Source organism: Oncorhynchus kisutch, linkage group LG12 (genome assembly GCF_002021735.2).
Source record: "Oncorhynchus kisutch isolate 150728-3 linkage group LG12, Okis_V2, whole genome shotgun sequence".
Taxonomy (NCBI): domain Eukaryota; kingdom Metazoa; phylum Chordata; class Actinopteri; order Salmoniformes; family Salmonidae; genus Oncorhynchus; species Oncorhynchus kisutch.
This window is the reverse complement of record NC_034185.2, coordinates 5,954,580-5,959,645: the sequence shown is the minus strand read 5'-3', so window position 1 is coordinate 5,959,645 and position 5,066 is coordinate 5,954,580.

The window sequence follows — 5,066 nt, the reverse complement described above, 5'->3', positions numbered from 1 at the left end:
CTCCCTCCCTCCCTCCCTCCCTCCCTCCCTCTCTCTCTCTCTCCCTGTCTCTCTCTCTCTCCCTCCCTCCCTGTCTCTCTCTCTCTCCCTCCCTCCCTCTCTCTCCCCCTCCCCCCCTCCCTGTCTCTCTCTCTCTCTCTCTCTCTCTCTCTCTCTCTCTCTCTCTCTCTTCAGTTGGAGCGGAGGAGTGTAGCAGTTAGGGGAGTGTGGAGAGTGTGGTGATGATGATGTGGTCTGGTCCTCCTGAGGGCTGTGCTGACTGTGCTGTTACGAAGACAGAGACCGATGATGGGCCGCAGCACAGACATTCACCACAGCTACACTGTGTGTGTGTAGCACCACGTTCCACCACAGCTTGTCAAGCTGGGTTAATAAACTTCTTTATCCTGTATCTCCAGTCCTTCTCCTTATTCAACAGGGGCCAAGTCAAGGAAAACCACATGACCAACATTTCTAATTTAACCTACATGAGCTTCTTAGTCCATTGTGTCCAAATCAGAGTTTTCTATCACAAGTCTGTGTTACCCCGCTGAGCTAAAGCCTAGGAGCTAACACTAGTCTTCAGGTCTCAGGAAAGTTGCTCACCGAACTTACATTATACACCTAGTCTCGTTAAGGTCAACAAAATCGACGTTAGACGATGTGGCGTTCTATTTTTAAACAGTCACATCCTTATCTACGTCACCTGCATAATTCCGATAGCTCCTGGGAAGTTCACCTCTAAAGCCGATAGCCAGGTGCTGTCATGGCCGTATAGGAATCAATACGTTCCTCTCAAGTTCATTGGAATGAGATAGCGAGCAAATACTCTCCCATGGTGTCAGCTTTTCATTTGGAGCTCACGCAGCAAAGCCTACCATGTCTGTAAGCTATGGACTCTAGTGTAAACCTCTATCTCTAGTGTAAACCTCTATCTCTGAGTGTAAACCTCTATCTCTGAGTGTAAAACCTCTATCTCTGAGTGTAAACCTCTATCTCTGATTGTAAATCTCTACATCTGAGTGTAAACCTCTACCTCTGAGTGTAAACCTCTATCTCTGAGTGTAAACCTCTATCTCTGAGTGTAAACCTCTATCTCTGAGTGTAAAACCTCTATCTCTGAGTGTAAACCTCTATCTCTGAGTGTAAAACCTCTATCTCTGAGTGTAAACCTCTATCTCTGAGTGTAAAACCTCTATCTCTGAGTGTAAACCTCTATCTCTGAGTGTAAAACCTCTATCTCTGAGTGTAAACCTCTATCTCTGAGTGTAAAACCTCTATCTCTGAGTGTAAACCTCTATCTCTGAGTGTAAACCTCTATCTCTGAGTGTAAACCTCTATCTCTGAGTGTAAACCTCTATCTCTGAGTGTAAACCTCTATCTCTGAGTGTAAACCTCTATCTCTGAGTGTAAAACCTCTATCTCTGAGTGTAAAACCTCTATCTCTGAGTGTAAAACCTCTATCTCTGAGTGTAAAACCTCTATCTCTGAGTGTAAAACCTCTATCTCTGAGTGTAAAACCTCTATCTCTGAGGTAGGAAGATAAACACTGTTGCCTGGCTGAGGACAGTGAAGATGGCTAAATTGTCTCGGGACTTAAATCCCAGAGCTAAAGATACTCACTCAGATTGTACATTTTGTACATTGTACATTTTGACTAAACCCGGTATACGTCAAGAACCTAGAAAATAGGTTCTTGACACTAGTTGTTGGTACTCAAGAACTGTGTTTAATGAAGAACTCGACTCTCTTTTAACGACAACCTAAAAAAAATGAAGTACGGTAGATATTCCATTTCCTGTTAAGGGACTTAATAAGTTTTTACATAGTTTAGTTTAGAATTATTCACAATCTAGGCAGCTTTCGTTGAATTCACGTTTGGGGAGTTAACTTACTGTCTAGGCTCCTGTTTGTATTTCTAGCTCAGTACACCTGCAGGGCAATAGAAACTCTTATCAACTCCGTGATTTATATTATATTTGTTTTAACTTGAATTCAGAGCCTCATACATTATTTCAAACGATTCTCTGTGTGTTTGATAAGGGATGTTAGCCTTTTAGGTTCCCTAGGCTGAGGTGTCTTAAGGTATCTTAGCAACTCCCATAACCTGAGACGTAATAAATATCACGTACCAAAAAAAGAGAAGAAGAAACAAACAAAAATAAACCATTTAGGTTGTGGACTCAGGAATCAAACTCACTATCATGGCATCGCAAGCACCATACTGTACTGTAACCACCTGAGCTCCGGGAAAAACATTATTCATTTAGATATTATCGGGACAACGTTGAAAAATTACGATACACGCCTTAACTTTAAGGTCTCATCCCGTGGAGCCTATTCCAAACTTGGCTTCTCTTTGTGTGGTGGATGACATTTGACCTTTCCATCCAACGGGGTCGTCTTGCCGGGCCAGCAGTCACTTCGCTCCGCCATTGCTTACTATATCCGCCTGGAACCTTTCATTATTTCCAAGTCAGCGTGTTTACGTGGCCATTTTTTTTGGCAGTCTATATTAAGGATATCGCTGCCATAACAAAGGATAATAAAACAACCTCTACATGGTAGAAGGAAGACTATATTAGGAGGGTATAATCTATTCTATTCTATAGATCTAGACATCGGGGGGGGGGGGGGGCTTGGGTTGCGTTCATTGAAATTAAACGTCTCTTTCGATCTGAATCGAAAATACTATTTGTCTTATTTTTTAAATAAAAAAATAAGGAAAGTGTGTTTGAGAGCCAAGATTATATCTGAAATATATTGATAATATTGATAATATTGATAATATTGATTATATTGATTATATTGATAATATTGATAATATTGATTATATTGATAATATTGATAATATTGATTATATTGATAATATTGATAATATTGATAATATTGATAATATTGATAATATTGATTATATTGATAATATTGATAATATTGATAATATTGATAATATTGATTATATTGATTATATTGATAATATTGATAATATTGATTATATTGATTATATTGATTATATTGATTATATTGATAATATTGATTATATTGATTATATTGATAATATTGATAATATTGATAATATTGATTATATTGATTATATTGATAATATTGATTGAAACACCATGGTGTAAACGGCATTATAGAGAAAGTGGATCCCATTGGATGAATTTGGTCAGCAGTTTCAGACAGATGGCATTGTGCGTGTGTGTATGTGTGTGTGTGCGTGTGTGTGTGTGTGCGTGTGTGTGTGTGAGTGTGTGTGTGTGAGTGTGTGTGTGTGTGTGAGTGTGTGTGTGTGTGTGAGTGTGTGCGTGTGTGTGTGTGTGTGCGCGTGTGTGTGTGCATGTGTGTGTGTGCGTGTGTGTTCGTGCGTGTTTCTTCCTATATGTTTTCCTCATCCGCTTAATTCTATCAGCTAATACAGAATACAGTATGTACCCAGAATACCACAAGGGATTCAACACAGGCACTGTGTTAGTGTTGGAATACTCAAAGGATTTTTTATATATTTTTTCACACCTGGAAGAAAAGTCTGTTTCCTGAGGCTTTGCTATAGGCTTGCCGTAGAAAAGTTAAAACAGAGGTTCTTTTGGGCCTTGCTGCTTGTAAAATGCTTAAAATGCTGGGTTTGAGTCTGTGATTGTCCCACGAGAGGAGCAGCTTTGCAGAAGTTAGCCGAGGGTTATATAAAGTTTAGGCAAAACAATAGTGTGAAGAGATGAACAAAGTTAGTAGAAAGTAAATGAGAACAGTTGGAAAAATAAAGTGTAAAGAATAGTATACTCCAAAATAAATACTAGAGATCATTATTGCATTCCTATTGTTTGTTTTCTCCTTTCTCATCCTCTCTGAACAGTCCGCCATATTAATTATGTGACAGCATTCCCCCCTTCTCTCATTTTCCCCCTCTTGTGCATTTAACCCAACCAATTTACTCTCACCATCACTACAAAAACGGCACGAGAAACTATACATTAAATTATATATGACACTACACCTACACTATTACACTGCCAGTCAAAAGGTTTGGACACACCTACTCATTCAAGGGGTTTTTCTTTATTTTTACTATTGTCTACATTGTAGAATAATAGTGAAGACATCAAAACTATGAAATAACACATATGGAATCATGTAGTAACCAAAAAAGTGTGAAATAAAGCAAAATAAATGTTATATTTGAGATTCTTCAATGTAGCCAACTTTTGCCTTGATGACAGCTTTGCACATTCTACAATGTAGAAAATAGTAAAACGACAGAAAGAAAAACCTTTGAATGAGCAGGTGTGTCCAAACATTGGACTGGTACTGTACATTCATTTTTTTCTCATTTCAAATAATGAGAATTACACGGACCAGTTGGTTTTCAATCAGAGCTGATCCTCCCTGTGATAGATGGCAGGATAACTGGTCATCGGCGAGACATAAATGTTGTGTCGTTCAATTAATCTGTTCTAACGAGGCTTAACGAGCTGTCAGTCATCCATCAAACTCGATAATGACTCGGAGGCTTAACGAGGATAAACACAGATGCAGGATGATGGGTTTAATTAATAATTAGCAAAGCATCAAAAACAGTATTGGGTTTCGCTTTGCCTCTCGGCAGTCTGTCACAATGGTGTGCAGGGCAATTAGCCTCAATGTGTGTTGAGAATGTGATTCAGTGAGACAGGAGCAGTGTTGGGGATTAAAATCCATTTCGTCCCTTGTAGTGTCTTTTGTCCCGAGGCATTGTATGAGTTTGTTCTGGTTCTGGTCTGGTTCTGGTCTGGTTCTGGTCTGGTCTGGTTCTGGTCTGGTTCTGGTCTGCTTCTGGTCTGCTTCTCGTCTGGTCTGGTTCTGGTCTGCTTCTGGTCTGGTCTGCTTCTGGTCTGGTTCTGGTCTGCTTCTGATCTGCTTCTGGTCTGCTTCTTGTCTGGTTCTGGTCTACGTCTGGTCTGGTTCTAGTCTGGTTCTGGTCTGGTTCTGGTCTGCTTCTGGTCTGCTTCTGATCTGGTTCTGGTCTGCTTCTTGTCTGGTTCTGGTCTACTTCTGGTCTGGTTCTGGTCTGGTCTGCTTCTGGTCTGCTTCTGATCTGGTTCTGGTCTGCT